We start from the raw sequence: 25,740 nt of genomic DNA on the forward strand, positions 1-25,740 counted from the left end.
TGGAGCACATATCCACCTTCAACTATCTTGGATGTGAAATATCCACAACATTAAATGACAAGGCAGAAACAAAACTATGCAAAACTCTGAAAAAAAACTGAAGCTTTATAAATCAATGGCAGTTCTGATAGTATTATACGGAAGTGAGATGTGGATACTATTGAAGAAAGACAGAAGGAAATTATGTCAGCTGAGATGAAATTTCTCAGGGCAGTCACAGGCTGCACACTGGTGGGAAAAAAAAAAAAAAAAAAAAAAAAAAAAACCACAGAAATAAGACAAAAGCTACAGGATTTTGATTTGGAAACCAAAATTAAAAAGAATCTAAAGTGGACTTTTGAAAGAATGCAGCAAGATTGTCACCCTGGAATTGTCATGAATTGTCATCCTGAGGGGCACCGCCTGATCATAGGCACCTTCAGTGCTTGGTGGGAGGATTTTTTTATCTCAGTGATGCTGATGGCTATTTTGGCAGTAGTATAGATAATGGCAGGGTTCCCAAGTCAGACAGGACTCAGCAGAGGGGCCTGACAAAGAGTGTTCACAACTTGGAGAAGGGAGGGCTGTGTTTTTCCCCAGAGAGATCCCAATATTTGCTGGGTACAGCCAGGTAACCCTGATTTTCCCAGGCTGGGGGCTGGCCAGTGCCACCAGACCTCTGCTACCGTAAAAACTTGACATGCTTCAGGGGATATCATTAGGCACAATGATGAAACATTGTTTATTTGGGAGAATGATGTCCATGGCTGCACTGTCTGGGCTGCAAGTAAGGTACACACCTATATAAAATATCCCACTATCTCAAGATGTGCTACTTGCTGATGGAGTGAATGGCTGTTGATGTAAATAATCTTCAGCCCCCCCCCCAAAGTCCTATAAGGCTCGCTTAGTCATGCAGGGCTCTCCTTGAATCAAAATTTGTTTACTTTATGGCTCTTACTGTGGACCAGTAAGTGCAGTGTGACAACATATGGGTCAGAATAACATACACACAAAAACGATTGTGAGACTGGCTAGCCATGATAAGCAGAAACCAGCATTTTGCAGTGGTAATAGCTGGAACAAGCAGGATGATGTTGCCACATCAGAAGAAGAGCCTGATAGTGAGCTACGTGACTGAAGGCTGCAAAATAATTCAGTATAGGAGCCTTGGAGCCATATAAATAGATGTAATTTTGAAGCAGATTCATTCATTCATTTAGCAGCACCACTGGCTGCAGCCATGGGTTTGAGACTCGGTGAGGCCAGCTGCTTCCAGAACAATTTGCATATTACGTTGTGGAGTAATATGGCATTATGATGGGATTAGAGTTAGTTCAAAGGCATCTCAGTACAAGGTGTTTCATCTGTCCTGAGTCATTAAATGCTCTACAAATGGTCCACCAAATGCATCCAAGAGACAAACTGATTCAGCTCACCCATGACACCTTACAGCGGCTTCAACACTAAGGCACGAGGTTGGTCTTTTGCTGGGTATCTGGACACACCGGGGTACAGGCAAACAACATAGCTTCCAGTGCAGACAAAGAAGCATGTCAGGATGGTCTTGTACATAGAAGTGCCACTCCCCCTGCATGTCATCATCTCATTATCTGACAAAATAATCATGTATCAATGGAAAACCGAATGGGGGGAAATGGCAGACAATATAGGCAAGGTAGACTTCATGTCAACCACACCAGTGCAACAAAGTGTTGCTCACCAAACTGCACATGAGACATAGCCCTTTAACACACTGTTTTTTCTCTCTCTGTCTCTCTCTTTTTATCCAGTTTTGCTGGAGATCTGCCCATTATCCTCACCAACACTAACACATGGATTTCGAAATTTTGTGAACTGTCACGTTTCATCCCTAAAGTGCTGAGAAGGGGAGTTGAACTTTAATGCATTCCAAACAACTTCAGCCGTGAGGGTAGCCTTCAACTGCCTGATATGAGAATGGCATGCCTCCTCTTTGTAAGGAGCTTCTGCTGCTGAAGAAGAAGAATACTACCTGGTTATAAGAAAACTGAGCCAGTATTCATCTGAGGCTATGTCACCATCTGTTTCTCATTATGTTCCTTGAATGAAAGAAACAGTTTACTGAATTGCAAATGAAAATATTTTTATTTATGACTAGCCATCAGAGTTTATGGAAACATGAGCAGGAAAATGTTCATAAAACTGTCAGTTATTTACTCGTACCAAATGGAAGGTGAGGTACAGATCGGTTGTAAATAGTTATTTATACAAAAGACTGTTCTGGAAAAAAAAGTACAGGATATATGTGGCTTTGGACTGAGAATAAGGAGCGGTGTGATTATCCCCACCTCCAGTTACTTTACATTACTTCAGATGCATGTTGGAAGGGATGAATAAATCACACAGAGCAAATCTGGAAGTCAGTTTGCTTTTGGATTATGGATTTATTCTGCAAAACCAATACATTGTTATGGTTTGCACTGATGCTCTCCTGTTACCACAGAGTAGAGTCTGTATTTGGCAACACAAAGTAGTAATCTTTACTGGAGGAACTGGAGCCAATAGATCAGGCAGGGAGGGAAGAGCTACAGAAGAAGAGGAACAAGAAGTGTGAATAGGAAGGGAATTATGGGTTCATTTTAGGGTAGAATAAAATGGGAAAAAGTATCATTTAACCTTTAGTATCCAAGCGTGATCCAGACTCACTGCGACATCTGCAGCTCATGGCCACATATGGTGCAGGTGCTACAGGAAGCATGTGAAATGGAACCGTCCCATGATTAGTGTTTACTAATATACCACAGCCCGTCAATTGCAGCCAGTCTCTCACTAGTCATTGAAACCTTAGTTACACGCCACTGAGTGGTAGAATTTCAACTTTGCCTGGTATAGATTTGTGATTTGATTTTTCTCTCTGGATGGTTTTATATGCTTTTGATGACTTACCTACACTTTGGACATGTGTTGGTTATTACCTCACCTCATGATCTCTGCTGTCATTTGTCTTGGGAACTGCCTGTTACATTCCGCCAGTCACTATATTACTATCAGTGCGAATTATCATTAACTGTGTTTCTGCCTACACAGAGTAGGATAGAAAATTGGCAATGAGAACTTTCTCCCCGTACAACTATTCCCATGTGCCTCGAATCCCGAATTTCTCAAGTTGCTGTATCAGCAACAGCAGGAACAGGAGCAGCACCAAGAGTAACAACAACAGGAACTCCACCAGCAATAGCAGACACAGCTGTTACTGCTTCTGCAAAACCAACGACATCCTATGGCTGCAGTTGGCTTGCCTCTCCCTCTGCTTTTCGCTTGTTTCGAAAGGCAAATGAGAGTGGAGAGTTTTTTTTAGGTCATCTTTTTCTTCACTGCAAGGTAAGTCAAATAACTGATCCCGGCCATCAATGTGTGCTCAAATTGTCTTCAAGTAGTAATCTGTAAAAAGTGGTGCAAAAATCAGGCTCACTTTCTGATGTTTGTGGTTTGCTGACTGATTATTGTGGTCACTAGACTCACACTGTTGCAACTAGGCTCAAGTTTAACCAATGTTTTCAGCAAGGTAAGCAATCTCATGCAGCATGGATGGCTGATTTACAGGACTTGGTGCACAAGTGTGACTTCTCCTGTAAACAGTGTGGCACGCCATATGCAGACTGCTTAACTGTGATGTTATTGTTCTTCTCGCTCTGGATCCAAATAGTGTGAAAGCTGTAGAGGCATCTGACCCCACCTTGAGTGATGTGTTAAAAATTGGCAAGGCTTACAAAGTAACTGCGTCAGCACAAGTTTTGTATCACAATTCCTTAGGTGTCAACATTGTTAGTTGTCTTAGTCACTGTTGTGATCCGTGATCAGCTGATGACTTCCAGTCAACATTGTCACCTGATTTACTGACCACTTCCCATTGTAAATGGTCGCCTAGTCATAGATATTGCTAATTGCTATAATCGCTCTATTTCACTCCCATTTACGGAACTTGTTAGCACTTGATGTTAGGTTGGCGCCATTAAAATGCATTGTGGTAATCGCTGCTGCTTGCTGCATCGCTGCTGTGTCTCGATGCTGACGCTGGCTCTAAATCTGGTTGTCTAGGGTTAAAAACATGAGGTCCAGTGTTTTTTATGTGCTTTTGATGATAAAGAACGAGCGAAACCAACAAATATGTAAACTTCAAATATTTATTAGTCTGGTGGCCATCTTAATTCCACTGTCCACCAAAGACCATGACACAACACAAAGTAGTACTTCCTTTACATGTTCTTTGCATTGTTTATCCACCTCATACAATAACACACACACACACTTTACCAAAGCAACATTCCGACTGCGCCCTCAACCCTTCTTGCTGCTTGTATTTATAACCTTGTCAAAGAACTACTAAAAAGAGATATAGTTTATAAGTCACATGTACATCTGTTATCATAATTTGTGCAGAAAAGCTATTAATTTACAGCAAGTGACATAATTTAACATGTTATTAAAATGACAGACAGATTTGTTGACTTGACAGAATAATTCTTTGTTACAAAAAGGCCGTTTTTTAGAAGTTTGTCAATTGACTTCTCTAATTTGCATAAATAAGTAAATAACATGAATTATTAAGAATTACATTGGTTTTCGTCTAAAATAGGATTGATTACGTGAATACTGAGTGAAAACGCTCCTAGTGAACAAATAGGTTTCACTGGGTGATTTTTATGTAAGGAGATCCATAATATCGAAGTTGGCCACTATTTTTCGTACTTCGTATTAATTATTTAAGATGAACTTAGTGTTTTTACATGATGACATTTGCTGTATCAGTGATCAAGTGATATTAAGTTTTGTGTGGGTCAGTTATTCAGTATAATTTAATGGATTGACTGTTTATGGAGACAAGTTATGCAATCATTGGTAACATACACAATAACTTTTCTATAATCATAAATACTCGTTAAACTGGTTGGATTTGGAGGGTATCGCATACTTCAGTAAAGTAAAGCCTTTAATAGGTTCCGTTACAATACTCCCCTCGGGTAATATTATTTACAGAATGTTAATGATATTAGCCGACTAGGACAAATGTGTCAAATGGCTAAAATTTGGAAAAGTTCTACTTTACTAAATTTTTTGTTTTACTAGGCATTATGTGTATGTATACAATGACCGTTACACCGTTTCAAAATGACTTCTTCCTGCCAATATTTTAGTTGTGTTGTTTCAATTGTACTTTGTGTTATGACTCTCAGATGACAGCATAATAAAAATATTTAGTAATATATGAAAGTAAAAAAAAAAAAAAAAAAAAAAATTGTATAATCTTTGCTCCCAGTGAGCCACATGGAAAATGATCAAACACAGATACAAATATATCACATGCGATTTTAAGATATATAAAAAATATATGTAAATTATTTCAAAGTCAGCTCTCATTGAGTCACAGAATAATCAAGATAATAGAAGGAACATAAATATATTACACAGACGGACAGGTCAGATGTCCATAGGAAAATATTGCAACTGTCTGCTCTTTTTGAGCCTCATAAAGGAATTGAAAACAAAGAACATAATTATAAGTATGGAAATGATATATAAACACAAACACTAGTGAAGTCACATGTATGAATATAATATGCATTTGGAAAAAAAGAAAAGTTTTTTAAATATTGTCTCCCATTGAGACACACAGTCAAGATAGTACAAGAACATATGAATACCAAAATTGCACACTTAAATTGGTCACAACATAACACAAACATCAAACTTGGTGAACATCTGATTAGCTGTAGAAAATTGTACACAAATCTTATGCCTAAGAAAAGAATAGTAACAAAATGATGGGTCTTGCACAACAATTTTTTACATTGTCTTTTATATTTGGTGCAAGTATGTCCCATATTCAACAATATAAACAGAAAGTAATAAATGTTTGTCACCTCTTTGGGTGCATGGTTAAACTTGCCCATTGGAAGTAAAGAAGATGTCTCAAAATTTAATATTCAATAGTGACAATAAAAATATAAAAACGTTGTCTCAGAGATCTGGAACTTTTCCAGGGTTTGTAGGATTAGTGGTAGTTGCTATTTGACACACCCAGTAAAAATCTTTGCTGATAACATGCTTTACGGAAAATGGGTAACTAACTGTATTCAAACAGGGAAATGTGCTTAATCATGTTTATATGGTTTCAATTCAGTGATGTTTCTTAATCCAAATAACCTTCTTGATCTGGGAAAGATAAGTCTATACGCATTAGGATGTTGGCTTTCTTTTATTTCAAATGGACCAATGTAAATATCAAAAAACTTTTTAAGTTCGGCTGACAATAATTTTGATTTCTCTTGTGTCTTGATGAGTACAAGGTCCCCTGGTTTGATCTTTTAATCCAACAACTGGCATCTCAGGAAAATGTTGAGAATTTCTGAGCTTATCTCTAAGTCTAGAAGTGATGGCAGAAACAGGACTTCCTGTGTCTACTAACACTCTACCTTCCCACTTGTCAATGATTAATTTAACATATGGACAACCTAGCTCAACATCTTTGTCTATTTCAGTATTTTCAAACAATAGATCATTTTCAATTTCTTTAGTTCCTAAGTCTAATGTCTCTTTCCTACACTTAGACACATCCCTCTCTGTTTGCAAAGCATTGACATTTAAATATAAACCTTTGTTTTCATCTGTTCCTCTTAACACTGTGTTGTCACTTAACAAACTACTGTTTTCACCCCATTTTTTATGAAGTCCACTACGGATTCTTATCCACCATATAGGATACAAGGTTGCACTTACCTTTGCTAATTCTTTCCAAAAGGCATCTTTGTTTATACAGTTCCCATAGTTGTTCCACAAAACTTCTAAAAACTTTTTCCCCTTTTTCTTGAAAACACACATTTACATTCCATCCCTTTATATTTTCTTTAATATTATTATTATTATTACCATTCTCATAGATTAGTGTTTCATAGTTCCCAATAGGCAATAGCATGCCATCAGATACACATTCCCTAGCCTACATTTCACTTAAATTAACCCCATTATTACCCATATTTGTCACATCACTTACCTTTACCTCATAATCACTTTTCAATTCTACAAATTATTTTATTTCTTCCTCTACACTCTCATCAATAACATCACTTGACTTAGGACCATTATTTAAATGTCCCTCTATTACTTCTTCCTCCTTTTCCACAACAACCCCATCTTCAGTTTCCCCCTTATGTATCTGAATCTCAGCAATTGAGTCTTTGGCTCCATTAAACACTTCGTCATCCCCCTTCTTATCAAGTAAACCCCCCAAAATAGATTCTATTTTTGGTGTGTCTGACTTGTTATTAACACCAGTATCTTTTTCAGCCCAACTATGGAACTCTGCAATACCTTCAACTTCTGCACTTTCACTAACTACCTGTGCTTGAACACTGTTTTTATTAACTGTATCACTTTTACTCATAGTATCCCAAAACCTTTTATTAAATTCTAATTTATTCATTCTAACAACATCAGTATTTCCAGAATGAGATTTTCACTCTGCAGCGGAGTGTGCGCTGATATGAAACTTCCTGGCAGATTAAAACTGTGTGCCCGACCGAGACTCGAACTCGGGACCTTTGCCTTTCGCGGGCAAGTGCTCTACCAACTGAGCTACCGAAGCACGACTCACGCCCGGTACTCACAGCTTTACTTCTGCTGTGAGTACCGGGTGTGAGCCGTGCTTCGGTAGCTCAGTTGGTAGAGCACTTGCCCGCGAAAGGCAAAGGTCCCGAGTTCGAGTCTCGGTCGGGCACACAGTTTTAATCTGCCAGGAAGTTTCAACATCAGTATTTTCATGGTACTTACTCTTTACATTGTATCCTCTCCTTTTCCAGTTTAGGTTATGTGTTGTCCTGTCATAATATGGTCTAGCCCCAAAACTACGGACATCTAGTGGGACTGTCCACCGTTTCCCGGCTGGATACCTCGGTCTGTCCATTTGTAGTTGTCGTTTTGTTCACTAGTTTCAACAAACCCCCTTCTATCTTGTTCTCTTCCCCAATACCTATTCTATCATTCCTGTTATCTCTCCTCCATCCTCCCTCCTGTGTATTGTTTCTGAAATCATTTTCATATCTCCTATCTCCCCTATTTGGAGCATTATTTCTAGAATTTTCAAAGTCTCTCCTCCCATAATAATCTCTATTTACATTCCTGTTCCACCCCCCATACTGGTTGTTGCCAGAGCCAAAACTTTGGTTATTTTCTCTTTCCAAGGCCCTATCTAATTTATCTACAAATTTCAGGAACTCTTCCATTGAATCGTCTGGTCCATGGACCAATTCCCACTGCAGTCTCTCTGGTAACCTTCTTTTTAAAACATCAATTTGTGTCATAATATCAAAAGAGTTATTCAAGTGAGCAAGTTTTTTCAATTGATCTCTGCAAAATTTTTGCATTCCACCTACTTTCCCTCTATACACTGGTCCATTTAGAAATTCTGACTTTAATCTGGCTTGTATGGATTGTGACCAAAATTTACAAATAAATTTAGCTTCAAACTCTTCAAAAGTATTCCAAGAATCATTATTCTCATTTGCCCAGGATACGGCTTCCCCTTCTAGAAACCTTTTTACTAACTTAATTTTTATGTTATCTGACATTCCTACAACAAACATATCCTTACATTGGTGAATAAAGTCAATAGGGTGAAGATTTTCACCAGGAAAGCATTTCACTTGAATGTGCCCATACATTGTATTTTGATTGTAAATCGTTTGTTTGGACATCAATGCGTCCTCCAATTGTGTATATTTAGTGTGTATATTTTCTAATTTTGTATCTACATTAGTGGTATACAGGTTGTATTCTTGTTTAAGGTTTTCTGACGTTTTGTCTATTCTCTGATCTAATCTTCCAACTTCAGTATCTACTCTGTTGTAGATGACAGCAATGCTGTCTGTGTTAGCTTGTATGTTTTCATTTAAACTTTCAACTTTAACTTGAAATTCTTTTCTGAAGTGTATCAACTGTTCTCTAGTGTCCTTACTGAGGGTAGTTTTAATTTCCTCATACTTCTCATTGAGATGAGTACTTAATAGATCAAAATTCAAACTTAACTTATCCAGTCTATCTGTGTTTTCTTTAAGTTTCAAACTTATTTGTTCACTCGATTGTTTAAGTTGCAAGCTTATTTGAGTTGCAAACTCTGTTAGCCACTCTGTTAAGTTTAATTGTTCACCATCCCCTGGTTCAATTTTTACATTTCCTACAATCTCATCACTCTCAGGTAGAGACATGTTAACTATTAATTTTTTAAATGACAACAACAACAAAATACCTTGCTTTTTGTAGCTATGCTATGATGTCGTGGTCAGTGTTCTTGTTGGCTTTCTTCACTTTTATTCGGTTATATCAAAGCTGAAGTCTTGATTGATGAATTCCATTGACATAATCCAGACGTTAATCTTCTGAGCAGTGTGATGATAGTTTTTCGTAGTCGCACATACACACTTTTTTTTTCACTTTGACATATTTTCACTGTTGCCACACTGCACAAATAAACTTTTTTGGAGTGCTAAGCACTTACGAAATTTATCGCTGCACTATTATCATCGATGCACTTACAGATCCCGCACAAGCCCCCACTTTTATAAATGGTCGCCTAGTCTTAGATATTGCTAATTGCTATAATCGCACTATTTCACTCCCATTTACGGAGCTTATCAGCACTTGTTAGGTTGGCGCCATTAAAATGCATTGTGGTAATCGCTGCTGCTTGCTGGATCGCTGCTGTGTCTCGATGCTGATGCTGGCTCTAAATCTGATTTACCAAAGTAACATTCTGACTGCGCCCTCAACCCTTCTTGCTGCTTGTATTTATAACCTTGTCAAAGAACTACTAAAAAGAGATATAGTTTATAAGTCACATGTACATCTGTTATCATAATTTGTGCAGAAAAGCTATTAATTTACAGCAAGTGACATAATTTAACATGTTATTAAAATGACAGACAGATTTGTTGACTTGACAGAATAATTCTTTGTTACAAAAAGGCCGTTTTTTAGAAGTTTGTCAATTGACTTCTCTAATTTGCATAAATAAGTAAATAACATGAATTATTAAGAATTACATTGGTTTTCGTCTAAAATAGGATTGATTACGTGAATACTGAGTGAAAACGCTCCTAGTGAACAAATAGGTTTCACTGGGTGATTTTTATGTAAGGAGATCCATAATATCGAAGTTGGCCACTATTTTTCGTACTTCGTATTAATTATTTAAGATGAACTTAGTGTTTTTACATGATGACATTTGCTGTATCAGTGATCAAGTGATATTAAGTTTTGTGTGGGTCAGTTATTCAGTATAATTTAATGGATTGACTGTTTATGGAGACATGTTATGCAATCAATGGTAACATACACAATAACTTTTCTATAATCATAAATACTCATTAAACTGGTTGAATTTGGAGTGTATCACATACTTCGGTAAAGTAAAGCCTTTAATAAGTTCCATTACACCATGCATTGCCCCCACATACTGCAGGTCATGCACACTTCACATTGAGGAATATCCAGAATGAAGACAATAGTGTGATGTCATGTGTATTGATCTGTGGTTGACACCAACATTGAAAATACTGTCTTGAATTTTCATGCCTGCGCCCACAACCAGTCAACCCCTGTCCAGTAGTTCAGTGCTTGACTGAACCCTGACCAACCCTGGCAAAGGGTACATGTTGATATTGCTGGTCCGTTTCTGATCATGTTGATGACCCCCTCTAACTTTCCATATGTTGCATGGATGGCTCTAATTACTATGGCAACTACTGTCTATATCCTGCCTATCATATTTCTGATAGAGGTCCCTCATCTGCCCTAGGTTCCATCCAACAACCAGCCTCAGTTCAAGGCATTGACGTTTCAGGATTTTTGTTGACACAATGGCATTGAGCCCCTGACCACCACTCCTTTCTATGCCACATACAATTTTGAAGCTAAGTGGGTGGTCAGCACCTCCAAGATGCAGATTCGCAAACTACTGATGACAGCTGACTCCGGATAGCACTCACCGGATTCCTGGCTCACTACTGTTTATCCCCATGAATGGACATATCCTGGCTGGAACGTTTATAAGGGCCCAGACACTGCACCCTGTCTGAACTGCTAAGCCTGATTTCACGGGGTTACCTTCCTTGCGCACAACTGTATTACCCCGTGGACATCCCTATTGTGCTTGTACTTTCGCTGGTACCCTAGGTGAACCGAAGGCGTTGTCATTGGCAATTGGGGGAGGCAGATGTCTGAGGTTCAGGCCGGCCAGGAGCAGCTGGTCCAGTGCCAGAATCAGCTTCATCCACACCATGACATACTTTCCCTCCTCCCCCCTCCCCGCATTTCCTACCACCACCAGATGGGCATGCTGTCTGCAACCACCTCAGGGACTGGCCTGTCCATGAGCATGCATCTTATTATTATGGCCTCTGCCCTTTTATTAGGCATTGTCAGGAAGTAGACAATGATCAGCATAGAGAGTCACCAGAGGTCAAACCCCTTTCCTAAGCCACTTCCACCTCCCACCCCCACCATTGGCAGACCCCTACCATCACAGTCGGGGGAGTTTGAGCATTGCTGTGTTGGCCATGGGGAACAACTTATTGGTCACATCTCTATCACTTCCAGCACCCACTCCCCTCAGCGTGATTAGCAGAGGACTGGACCACTTTCAACCCCATGTGCCGATTAAAGGGGGAAGGGATTGGGTGTACAGGTTGATTCAGATTCCCTGCCTAGCCTGAGTATCAATAGGGAGAACAAGTCAAAGATCCTTGGGCTCCAGACATCAACCGCAGCTCTGACCATATGGGGGTGCAGCCACTGTGGGAAGCATTTGGGGTGGTGCCACCCTGATTAGTGTGTACCAGTATACCATAGACCGGCGATTGTGGCAACTCTCTCACTAGTCACTGAAACCTTACTTGTAGGCCACTGAATAGTAGGGTTTTGACCTTGCGTGATTTAGGTTTGTGGTTGGATTTTTCTCCCTGGGTGGTTTTATGTGCTTTAGATGACTTGGCTACATTCTGGACTTATGCTGATTATTAGTTCATCTCATGATCTCTGCTGTCATTCATCTGGGAAAATGTCTGTTTAGTACCATCGGTCTCTACATTACCATCAGTGCGAGTTGTTATAAATTGAGTTTTATGCCTGCTCAGAGGAGGCTAGAAAATAACCTGTTGGCCTACCTACTATCTCCCAGTTGCTTGGGTCATAGCAAACAAGAAGGTTGGTCACATGTTGAGCCATTGAACTCTTTAGCTACGTGCTTGAACCTTTGCAAAACGTGTGTGTTGTATGTCATTTATGTTTTGGTGCAACTTAAAGAATTGTGAAATAATAAATACTGTTGAGATATCTGAGAAATGAATATGACTGATTCATCCATGATCATAAATGAGTTATTATTTGCAAGTGGATAATGTATCAGTAACAATTTGTAAATTAATATTTAGTGTTTCTATGATTTTTTTTGGAGCAGTATGTTTCATTTTTTCCTTCTTTACTTGAGCCATTATTATGCGATTCCAAAGTATATTTTAATTTCATTACATTTGACAGTAATCCATGTTTCATCAATTTTCTGTCTTGTATTTTCATTGAAGATTTTTTTGTTCTGCATTCCGATTTGTTTCTGTGACAATATTATCCCAAAACACATTGCTGGACGCCATGTAAAATGTCTAACCTTCTTGTACTTCCACTTAACCACTCTAAAATTGGTGCGCTTATGCCAGGTGTCTGCATATACTTCCATATTATTGGCTTGTTATTTTCTTCTTTCTAAATCCACTGCTTCAATGATTGACACTGTCTTCCTCATCGGTGTAATCTTAAATGTTTAATATCCTTGGACATTTTCATACAGGAAACACAATACCACTATCCATAGCATTGTTATTGGTAGAAGCTACTGAATCACTGTCTGCAGTAACAAAACACTTATCACTGTCATCAGTATTGTATGTTATTTTTAATGACATGATAGGTACATGGGTTGTTTAATTCCATTAGGGGATTACAGGTGAGATGTGGGAATGCAATAAAGGAGGACATGTAACTGAAGTAAGAGATTATCAAGAAGTGTTGAACTGCGAATCTCACTTGTGGTGTTTTCGTATGTCCCTGCAAGACATATTATGAGCCAGGCTTTTCGTGTTTATGTGTGGTCCACAAGAAGTACCATGAGGCAAACTCATGCTTACTATTTATGTCCAACTTCCTTACGCTGAGTCTCATTCATTGTTGTAGGCCCATGGGTTAATATACATGAAACAGAGTGGAAGAAAGTAATAAAAGATTTGCACAGTTAAATGCATTTGCAGATGTTATAAGTTAGCACAAAAATGTCTGGTATTCGTACGACATCGTTGCTTCTATCTTGCCAACAGGAGCAATTGGAGCAGTACAAATAACCCACAGACTTTTGTGAAATAGATTTAGTTTGTTGAATTTTTTAGTTTTGTGTAAAATCATCATTTATGATGTTATTACTAGATCTAGAAAGAGTCCAAAAAAATATAGTGATTCCAAATGTGAAAATTTATTATGGAATTCATATAAAAGTCATTAAATTGCTAACCTTGCAAAAGAATTCACTCGAGCACTGAAAAATATAGCGAAAGTGACCTGCTTCAGTTATTCATTCAGGAAACTGTTGAAACAAACAACATTAAACATTTTAATGGTTTTACGAGTGATACGGCATCTGCAATCATTCTGTAAACATTTATGAATAGAGAAAGAACATTATATATCAACGGACACAGGAGGTATGCCTTGTAATCCTGTTAGACGTACCGATGGATCACTTGATATACTTACACGTACATATTGCAAAGTGGAAGGATAAATCTCCTGGTGCCAGGTTCTGTGGCAAAGTAACTGCAGCAGATTTAAGAGCTGCTGTGCACCACAACAATCTCACTTGTCACTTATCTCATGTTTACAGCAAGCTCTCTTGTGCATCTATTGATGATTGATGATGCCCCTACATGTGGTTTTCTGCTGGACTGTGATTTGGATTATTTCACCTACTGATTATGTTTTGCTAGTGCACAGATTTAGCTGTGTACGTATGTGGACTGTCTTTGCTTACTGTTCAACCGACAGTTGTTTTTTCAGTGAACAAACTGATGGCTTATAGGTGCACCAAGACTGTGTTTTGTATCTGAATGTTTCTCAGTTGACACTACAAAAAGCGTTCTCCAGCATTGACGCATTAGTTATTCAAGTAACCTTCAGTGTGTTATGTCAGCCACAACTTTTCTACCTCTAGACACCCTTTGATTTGTTTATTTCTAGAGGAGGCAGGAACTATTACTTTCTGTGACTTAGTTGTAAATAATAGAAAATCCAGGATGGATATAATATTGTTATTTGTAAATAAGGTATACTTAATAAAGTCTGTATTGAAGAAGCAGACTAAAAACAATGGTGACACAGATTTACGGACCAGTACTTGTCAGTTCATTTCTCTGAGTGTTTCAACCAAGATGAACCAGCATTCTGTCGAGCTTTGGAAACAGCAGCTCATTCAGCTGTACAAACTCATACAGAAGCTGACAGATGTGACACTTTTACAATCACTTCCTGCTATCCCAGCTTTCCAGCCATTCAGTGGATCTCATGAGGGCTAGGAAGAGAACCAAAAGCATTGATAACTTCAGTTCCATTTCAGACAAGTGACGTTTAGTGCCTGGAGTGACAATGATTTTTTCTGTTATCTGCAAACCACAGCTATGTTACCTTGTGCAAAAGTTGGTCCCTTTATCTGACCCATCAGTGCTGCCCGTCACCAATGTGCACTCACTTTAAAGTGAACATGTTGCTACAAAAATCATGTGATTCCCACTCATTTAGTGTTTTTCAACATTGTAAGGCAACATTAAATACTTGTGCACTATTGATCATTGTGGACTATCATATGCAGAACCATTGGTATGTTAAGTGGTAGTTAGATTAGCACTGGATAGTGAAGTGTGTGACCAATTATTTTGGCAGCCAGATCCTTCTTTCTGGGGCCACCATTTGCATAGATGGTGAAATACTAGAACTGTCATTTTGATTAGCAAATGTGATGGACTCAGTCCACCTGATGGTGTGATTCCAAAAATGTTATGTAGTCCCGGTGTCAGTGGAGTGACTCTCACTAGACCAGGAACGAATCAAACTCAGCTCCATAACACATTTTCTACCCTGTCTCGGTGAAACTTCTGCAGACTGCCTAGTTATCACGATAGTTTTTCTCTGTATGCTAGCTGTAGTTTCCCACATTATAATTATGTCTGCCAACAGTGTTTTCACCAGTGCCACATAGATGTTCATTAGAGCAAGCCATGCTGTTAGCAGTCAAGCATGCCATTGTTGCCAGAAATTACAGAGTCAAGATTATCAACTTCTGCCTTTACACTATCAGTGACATTATTCATTTTTGATACCGAGATCTCAGTCTTGATTATTAATCAGCATACATATCTTTGGTTAGTGTCTCCCATTAAAATCAGTAGTAGTTAAGCTGTGGGCTTACGTTCATCATTAAATTCTGATGCTAGACCAGGTAGTTCTGGAATTAATGTAAAAGAAAGTAATGCCCTTTCTGTCTTTATAGTAACAGGACCCTCAGCAGAAAATACTTTGGTTCTGGATGCATATCAGCCTTTGGGTTATCTATCCAACACCCACAAGAAGAGGTCTCCAGTGGTGGGATCGACTTTTTGAAACCATGTATATCGTTATGTAGGTTAAGATCCCAGGTATCACACACTCCAGCCATTCACCTCAGTGGGCCTTCGTTTGCAAGTAATTGATGAAAAAAAAAAAATAATTGGAATTTTGTGTGACACTCAATAGTGTTAAAAAAATTGCATTACATGATCTGCTTCTGTACTATAGTGGATAGCATAATACATTCACATGTAGCAGGTTGTGGGTTCAAACCTCATCAGCTGCAGTCACCTTTTCTTTTATTTTTAAATCTTTATCAAAATGACTTTGATCATCATTTTTATTCAATTAATGATTTAAATGTAATTTTTTAATTTCCATTCCTTTGTCACATAATTTTAATCATAATATGAACTTCTTCATCTGCTCTCATGTTTTTTCCCATCATGAAATCTTTGTTCAAGTGTTTTTAATTAATTATATTTTTTTAATTAATTTTATGTATAAATTTTGATTTAATTTTTTTTGTTTCTATTGTCCTGTTTTTTTCTCCACATTATTGCATTCATTATATCTATTTCTCATTTTGCTTGAATTTCGTGTTACTTATAAACCCTTCTTCATCTGTGTTATTTTGCCCATAGTGCAGTCGATATTTTGGTTACATTTTAAATGTTTGTATGATGATTACCGTGCAAAACAGATTGTACATCTGGTAACAAAAATACATGTTTCGCACCATCGCACAGTCAATATAAATAATTTATTTGGTTTTTTTGTCTTTTGACTGATAGATTAGAATTTTTAAATAATTGGATATTATAATGTAACAACAAAAACAATCCATTTTGACAAAATAATGTAATTGGATAGATAAAAAGTCTACTCACCAAGTGGCAGCAGAACACACACATAAAAGATTATAATTAGGCAAAGCTTTCGGAGACAGTGGCTCTTTCTTCAGGCAGAAGGGTTGAAGGGGAAGGAAGAGGAGTGAAGGAAAAGGACTAGAGAGGTCTAGGGTAGATTTTGGGAAAGTCACCCAGAACTGTGAGTCGGGGGAGACTTACTGGGCGGCATGAGAAGGAAAGACCAATTTGAAAACCTGGAAGACAGGGTAATATGCAAGACAGAATTACTGCTCAAAGATCATGCACGAGTTAATAAGAGTGAAAAGCTAAGTGCACTGTAAACAGAGGAGAGTGAGTGGGGGAGGGGGGGGGGGAGCGAAAAATAGACAGGTAAGAAAATGAAAGATGTAGAAGACTAAAGTGGAGTGAAGAAAGGAGTAGTTACTTGTGAAGAAATGCTGACATGGAAGAAATTAATGTAAATTAAGGCCAGGTGGGCAACGAGAACCAAGAACATGTAACACTTCTTCCCACCTGTGGAGTTCTGAGAAACTGGTGTTTAGGAGAAGAATCCAGATGGCATGTGTGGCGAAACAGTCACCAAGGACATGATTGTCACACTGTAGAGCATGCTCTGCAACACGATTTTGTCTGTTGCCAATGTGCACCCTATGCCTATGCCCATTCATCCCTACTGATAATTTGGTGGTAGTCATGCCGATATAAAAGGCCGAACAGTGTTTACATAACAGTTGATATATGACACGTCATTTCACAGGTGGTTCTCCCTTTGATAATATATGTTTTGCCAGTTACAGGACTGGTATAGGTGGTGATAAGAGGGTACACAGGGCAAGTCTTGCAGTGGGGGATGGTCACAGGGGGTAGGAGCCATAGGGTAGGGAGATTGGTGCAGAAGGAGCATAGGGTCTGACAAGAATATTGCAGAGATCGGGAGAGTGACAAAAAGTTATTCTGGGTGTGGTGGGCAAAATGTCAGACAGAATCGATCTCGTTTCAGGACATAATCTTAGGAAGTCATGACCTTGTCGAAGTAGTTGATAAATACATTCCAGACCAGGATAATACTGAGTGACCTGTGACATGCTCCGAAGTTATTTTTTGGAGGGATCAGCTGTACCAGGATTGGATGTGATTGTCTGGGAAATCTGCTTTTGAACTAGGCTGGTGGGGTAATTATGTTGGATGAAGGCTGTTGGGGGGGGGGGGGGGGGGGGAATGGTGGTGTCTTGCTGTAAGGAGTCTGCATCTGCACAATGCCTCAAATGCCAAGGATGTATGGGAGGGAACATTTGACATGGAATGGATGGTAACTGTCAGATGTAAGTACTGTTGTTTGTTAGTAAGCTTTATAGAACATGACCATGTGAAATTTAATTCAGAGAAGCTATTCTGAGATTCCGGGTATTTTAACAGTCCATATGGTAAAGATGTCATCAATGTACCTAAACCAAACCAGGAGCTGAAGACTTATGGATCCCAGGAAGATTTAAAAATAAAATAAAAAATACTGCACATGACGAGATTTGGACCTCCTGCAAACGAATCTGTTACCCCCCCCCCCCCCCCCCCCCCCCCCCCCCCCCCCCCCCCCCCCCCCCCCCCCCCCCCCCCCCCCCCACTAACGAGGACCCACAAAAGTGAATGGCTGCGGTGTGTAATATGCGGGATCTTAACCTATATAATCGTATATTTGGTTTCAAAAAGTCAATGTCACCACTGGGACCTTTCCTTGTCAATCCAAGCAATCCAGAATAACCATTCCACTTGCAGCCACTGACACTATTATCACAGAGCTACATAAATACTCCATAGTCCTCTTGTACGCACTTTCACTAAAACTTCCATGGATCGTCCGACAGGTGCTGGTCAGTGTCGTTCGACCGCTGCGTCTACATTCTTCGTGTGACTGAATTTCAAACTTGCACACGGAAACATGTGACATGCAGTAGGTAGGATTCTATCATCTCATAGTCGCATCTAAAATATCTTGTGTCGAGACGGTAGAAGGCCGAGTGGTTCTAGAATTTACACTGAAATTCTTGAATCACTACATATTCCCCCCCTCAGATCGGACACGTGATATTTTATACATAATCATTATGTAAATAATATCACACATAATAACAATTTCATATTTTAACAGTATACATTTCTTTTCTTTCAATAACTGTGAATAATCTTTCACTTACTACTTCACTATTCTCTCTCATCCTACTTTGATATTAAGCCATGAGCATTCGCTCAAGGTTTTAGTCAGCTCTTCACTAGTATTTAGGAATGGTGAGGACTCCTCCTTTATTTCCAATCTTAAATTCCAGTTGTTCATGACACATGAGTAATCTATTTTCTGTTCTCATCTTTTGTACTACCTTTCCTTACAAGGGAACCTCCCGATCGCAGCCCCCTCAGATTTAGTTATAAATTGACGCAGTGGATAGGCCTTGAAAAACTGAACACAGATCAATCGAGAAAACAGGAAGAAGTTGTGTGAAACTATGAAAAAATAAGCAAAATATACAAACTGAGTAGTCCATGTGCAAGATAGGCAACATCAAGGACGATGTGATCTGAAGAGCGCCGTGGTCCCGTGGTTAGAGTGAGCAGCTGTGGAATGAGAGGTCCTTGGTTCGAGTCCTCCCTCGAGTGACAATTTTACTTTTTTTATTTTCGCAAAGTTACGATCTGTCCGTTCATTCATTGACGTCTCTGTTCACTGTAATAAGTTTAGTGTCTGTTTTGCGACCGCACCGCAAAACCGTGCGATTAGTAGACGAAAGGACGTGCCTCTCCAATAGGAGCCGAAAACATTTGATCGCAAAGTCATAGGTGAACCAATTCCTCCACAGGAAAACACGTCTGTTATATTCTATACGATACTGGTGACGGCGTGTGCGTCACATGACAGGAATATGCTGTCGACCCACCTAACTTGCACACTTGGCGAATGGGTAAAAAGATTCTTCTACGTTGCCCGATTTAGGTTTTCTTGTGGATGTGATAATCACTCCCAAAAAAGTGATGAAAACATAAGAGTTTGTCACATAAACTGCAACAAATGAATGCAACAGTTTCACAGTCGCACAGTTTTCCCTGTGTTCTGTCAAAACATATGTTTTTTACATTTTCAAATGTTTCCGTGTGTAGACCGTCAAATCCTGCATATGTCCAAGCAAAATTAAACATGTCCTGGAATTTTGGAGAGCGAAGTTGATTATGTGTGAGTGCCTGAACTTTAATAATTGTCTGAAAATAAAAAAATTAAACTTTTCACTCAAGAGAAGATTTGAACCAAAGCCCTCTCGTTCCACAGTTGCTCACGCTGACCATGGGACCATGGTGCTCGCAAGCTGACACCTTCCTAGATGTTGCCAACCTTTCGCATGGCCTACTCAGTTTGTATATTTTGCTTATTTTTTCATAGTTCCACACAACTTCTTACCGTTTTCTCGATTGATCTGTGTTCAGTTTTTCAAGGCCTATCCCTGTGCCAACTTATAACTAAATCTGAGGGGGGTGCGATGGGGAGGTTCCCTTGTTAGTATGTAATATTCTTACTATGTTTTGTAGCTTGGAGGAACTCTGGGCAAAATGAAAGTGTTCTTTTGACTCTCGTAAACTTAATGAAGCGTAATATTGCTAGCTGTGCATAGAATTCCAACTTTCCAGAATAATCCCTGTACAATTTTGTGACTTCAGTCATGATACTGTCCCCTTCTCCTAGGATCAGTACCTATACCTTGCTTATGGGTTGACCTTATGAGAGCACTTCCTCTTTCTATTCTGGTAGGTACGCCCCTTTATAAAACATCCCTGTTTTTCAGGCCACATGTCGTCCTATCTCTATGTAGGTATGCCTGCCCTGTATACTTAGCAAATGCCGGGTACACCCCCTTATCCTGAGTATGCAGCAAAAGGCTAATTACAATTTGTACAGAAACCAGATGGCAGTTATAAGAGTCGAGGGGCTTGAAAGGGAAGCAATGGTTGGGAAGGGAGTGAGACAGGCTTGTAGACTATCTCTAGTGTTATTCAATCTGTATAGTGAGCAAGCAGTAAAGGAAGCAAAAGAAAAATTTGGAGTAGGAATTAAAATCCATGGAGAAGAAATAAAAAGTTTGAGGTTTACCGATGACATTGTAATTCTGTCAGAGACAGCAAAGGACCTGGAAGAGCAGTTGAACAGAAATTAACAGTGTCTTGAAAGGAGGAGATGAAATTCAACAAAAACAAACTGAGGATAATGGAATGTAGTCACATTAAACCAGTTGATGCTGAGGGTATTAGATTATGAAATGAGACACTTAAAGTAGTAGATGAGTTTGCTATCTGGGGAGAAAAATAACTGATGATGGTCAAAGAAGAGGATGTAAAATGTAGGCTGGAAGTGGCAATGAAAGCATTTCTGAAGAAGAGAAATTTGTTAACATCGAGTATAGGTTTAAGTATCAGGAAGTCTTTTCTGAAAGTATTTGTGTGGAGTGTAGCCATGTATGGAATTCTAACCATGGACAATAAATGGTTCAGACATGAAGAGAATAGAAAATTTCAAAATGTGGTGCTACAGAAGAATGCTGAAGATTAGATGGGTAGTTAATGTAACTAATGAGGAGGTACTGAACAGAATTGGAGAGAAGAGGAATTTGTGGCACAACTTAACTAGAAGAAGGGATTGGTTGGTAGGACACATTCTGAGGCACCAAAGGATCACCAATTTAGCATTGGAGGGAAGCGTGGAGGGTAAAAATCGTAGAGAGAGACCAAGGGATGAATACTTTAAGCAGATTCAGAAGGATGTAGGTTGCTGTAGTTACTCAGAGATGAAGAGGTTTGCACAGGGTAGATTAGCACAGAGGGCTGCATCAAACCAGTCTCTGGACTGAAGACAACAACATGCAGAATTATAGGCAATCTTGCAGGCACTGGAGCAGATGATAGGAAGTGTCTTTCTACTGGGTGCCGGCGTATATGGGGAATGAAAGGGTAGGTGTAGCAATTAAAGAGACATGTCTCGATGCTCAGTTAGTTTGGTGTGCCATCCCCCTGCATGCTATCTTCTCACTGTTGAACTATGTTGTCTTCCATCAGTGGCTGGACGAGTGGCTGGAAGTGACGGACAATAAGCTCCATCTTGCAAAGCCCACAATGTGCTGTGGCATACCTCCTTCCAGCCCTGTCAATTGGACGATGTTCTACTTACTCACCCTCACATCACATAGGCCACAGCCCTGTGACACAGAGGTCACTGTGTGCCACATTTTAGTGGATTTGTTTTATTTTCCGACCAGTGAGTAGTGGCAGATTAGCCAACAAGTCTACCCTCTGTTTTGAGTAATGTTGAAATGAATGTGGCGAGAGTTTTAAAGTTTTTTGATTTGTCCAGCGTGTTTCCAAACATTTTAGGGAAATGTTTATAAAGTGTTGAGAGGGTGCCGGGTTTGCCCATGTTTCTTGTAAGTGGTCAGCCAGTGACACTTCCCTGAGCCTCTCTTTTAGCACCTCTGTTGTTTTGTTTCTGTTTTAATCTGAGATATATGACCTTTCTCCATTGTATTAAGGTGTGTGAAATGAGAGTTTGTGTAGTCTATCTGGTGAAGTGGGAATGAGTGCATGAGTGTCATTTTATAGGCTTTCTCCTCATTGTGCAATAACATTTTCATAATTTTATCCACATTTGTTTCTTTAATGTGCATAAGAGCACTGTAACCTTGCCATTGAGTTCCCTAAGCCCCAAACACACACACACACACACACACACACACACACACACACACACACGTTAAATTAGTATTCTTGTTTTGCATGTCCTCTACATCAATGCATTTGTGCAAGCTTTGCTTGCACTTCTGGTTTCCAGTAGCTTAAAGCACATCCTTCGCATCTGTCAAAATGGTCCACTGTGCTTCTTCTTCAAAGCACTTCTTATCCAGTTTGCTGTCAAGGAGTAGTGTCCGTATACAACTTTCTTACAGTGAAGGATCATCTGGCCAACCATATAAAAATATCTGCATACAACCTAAAAATTGTTACACTTAAATACTGCAGCTTAATGTAAGAACCCCCATCTAGTAATGATGCAGTAAGATGGTGAAGGAAATGTTGTGATTTTTATATACTTTTGTAACAGCATTAGCTTTTCTGAAGATTTTCTTAGTGGGAGATGAAAACTTGTTCACATTTGTTTCTATTGCCTCACAAACTTGATAAATATTGTGCACTAAGCAGGCCAAATGTTTTAAGCCAAGGAACATAGATTTGAGATTGGAAAATGCAAGTAACATCTAAGAGACTTGATGTGCAAGCACAGTCCCACAGTCCACACTTCATCACATTTCGCTCCATCAGCAACAATACAAAATATGCAATACTGAAACTTTGTATCATTGTGGAATTGTTAAGAATGAAGATTAACAAAAGCATAAGATTCCATCCTGGGTCCCACTAAAAGCCTTAATACATATTTGTTCGGATTGTCAGTAGTTTCATCTACAATAAAATATCCTTGATCATTAGCTGCTACCCATTTGATTTGTAATGCTATTTCTCCTGAAGATGCAAGTGTCATAAAGTTCTGTCATTGGGGACCGACTTTCTAGTATGCTTATCCAGACATGATTTCACAGTGAGCTTGTTGAGCTTGGAACGGGGAATACCACTTGTCAGATATGCCGTCAGACCCGCTGTCTCACTGCACTGTTGCCCTACTGTAGATCCTTATTCCAGTGTGCTTTGTGCTTTCCACATGCTGTTGTATATAATTTTGTTGCTGCTTTTCATCAGTTGCAATTGGGACATTACAGTTGTGCACCTTTCATTAGAACACCACCCTGAATACTGTCACTGCTAAACTGTTTGATAATGTCATACATTCTTCCAGCCTGCATTTTTTGTTTCAGCATCTTGTATGTAGGCCAAAAAAGAAAATGTACATTAAACAAGCAGAAAAGAAACCAAGTCACAGAAGCTTTACTTGTCTTGTATGTTCCTCAAACTGCTTCTGCTTGTGGAATGGGCATGAGATAGGCATCTTGCAATCAGTGTGTGGTCTCCATTCCAGAATTTTCATCTGCAGCAAAGTGTGTACTGATTGGAAACGTCCTGGCAGATTAAAACTGTGTGCCACACTGTGCCCTTCAAGAGCAAGCAGGATACCGAGTGAGCTATTCAGGCATGACTCATGACCTGTCCTAATAGCTTTACTTCATAGAAGTTCTCCTGCATACCTTGTGGGACTAGTGCTCCTACAAGTAAGGATATTGCGGATACATGTTTTAGCCCATAAAAGTGTAAGATTGCGGGTTTGAGTCCCAGTCCAGCACACAGTTTTAATCTGCCATAAGGTTTCAGATCAGTGCACATGCTGCTGCAAAGTGAAATTGTCATTTTGGAAACAACTCTCCAGACTGTAGCTAAGCCATTCTCTGCAGTGTTCTCTCTTCCGAGAATACTAGTCCTGGAATGTATGCAGGAAAACTTTTGTGGCATTTGGAAGGAAGGAGATGAGGTTCTGGCAGAAGTAAAGCTGTGAGGGCGGGTCTTGTGTTGTGCTTTGACATCTCAGTCAGTAGAGCATTTGCCTGCAAAACACAAGTCCCAGGTTCGAGCCACAGTCCAGCAAATATTTTAAATCTGTGGTTACAGTTGTTAGAACTGATGTGCTCACATACTCTGTCTTGCCATGAATTTTCATAATTTTCGTTTTTTATTGACAAAAATAATCGAGATGGGCATACTTTGCAGTTTCTTATCTTATTGATTTACTCAAATTCTGCATTAGTATTTTGTCATTGTTTTCACTATATGTCCTGTCTCAGAATATTTCTGCCGAAGGTATGAGATACCTTTTCTACTTCTATTGGATCAGCATCTTGTGTGTATACAATAGGCTTTCCTGTGAAAATAAATTCCTAAAAATATAAAAATATTCGTGAATACTTTACCTGTTCCTGGGAATGAGCACAGGTTGGAAGAGGAGGGGAGAAATGTGGAGAGAGTGTTGAGTGTCCAAGCCTACAGGTGCCGTATAGGATGTGCATTCCAGACCAAGAAGCCAAAAAGTAGGCCTAATTTCAATGGCATAGGAAATTATTCATATTGCTTGGGGTCACAGTCTCAGTTACTTTGGGGATATAATGAAGGTACGTGCCGGCCATTGTGGCTGAGCGGTTCTAGGGGCTTCAGTCCGGAACCACGCTGCTGCTACAGTCGCAGGTTCGAATCCTGCCTCAGGCATGGATATGTCTGATGTCCTTAGGTTAGTTAGGTTTAAGTAGTTCTAAGTTTAGGGGGCTGATGACCTCAGATGTTTTGAACCATTTATAAGCATTCAAAGTGGCCCTTTGTTAACATTAGTAGGTGTTCTCCACTAGCCAAATTAAAAGCTTTTATCACATGATATCCTGCGAACTGAGGATGAAGGGCAACAGGCCTAGATTTCCGAGAAGTGGTTGATACGTTACACCACTGCAGACTCTGTTACTGAAGGTACGACCATACGGAATTGATTTGAAGACTTCTTATAATAGGAGCCAGTATGTTGCCCTTGATGGTGAGTGTTATCAGAGTTGAAGGTACCAGTGGTAGTGCCCCATGAAGTGTGATAGGACTGCTATTATTATTCTCTATAGACATAAATGATCTGATGGACAGGGTGAACAGCAATCTGTGGCTGATCCTGTGGAGTATGGGAAGGTCTCATCATTGAATGAGGAGGATACAAGATAAATTAGAGAAAATTTCCAATTGGTGTAATGAATACCAGCTACCACAGATGTAGAAAAATGTAAGCTAATGTACACAAATTGGAAAGATAATCCCATAATGTTTAAATAAAGCATTAGAGTAGTGTGCTACTTGACACAGCCAGGTCAATTAAATATCTGGGTTTACCATTGCAGTGGAATGAGCACATAAGGATTGTAGAGGGAAAGCGAATGGTCGACTGTGGTTTATTGGGAGGGTTTTAGGAAGGTGTAGCTCAACTGTAAAGGAGACCACATATAGAACACTGGCACAAACTATTCTTAAGTACTGCTTGTGTGTTTTGGATCTTCACCAGGTCACATTAAAGAAAGACATCAAAGCAGTTCAGAGGTAGGCTCTAGATTTGCTATTGGTAGGTTTGATCAACATGCAAGGATTGCAGAGGGAAGTCAGTGTTCTTTTTGAGGAATGCAATTGAGAAAATCTAGAGAACTGGCATTTGAAGCTGGCT

General features: G+C 39.3%; 1 protein-coding gene across 1 annotated transcript in view; it reads left to right on the forward strand.

Annotated features, from left to right (window-relative positions):
* The window catches only part of LOC126480094 (choline transporter-like 1), a 186,459-nt gene that overhangs the window by 27,149 nt on the left and 133,570 nt on the right, over positions 1-25,740 (forward strand). The window lies entirely within an intron of this gene.

Source organism: Schistocerca serialis, chromosome 1, assembly GCF_023864345.2.
Source record: "Schistocerca serialis cubense isolate TAMUIC-IGC-003099 chromosome 1, iqSchSeri2.2, whole genome shotgun sequence".
NCBI classification, from domain to species: Eukaryota; Metazoa; Arthropoda; class Insecta; order Orthoptera; family Acrididae; genus Schistocerca; species Schistocerca serialis.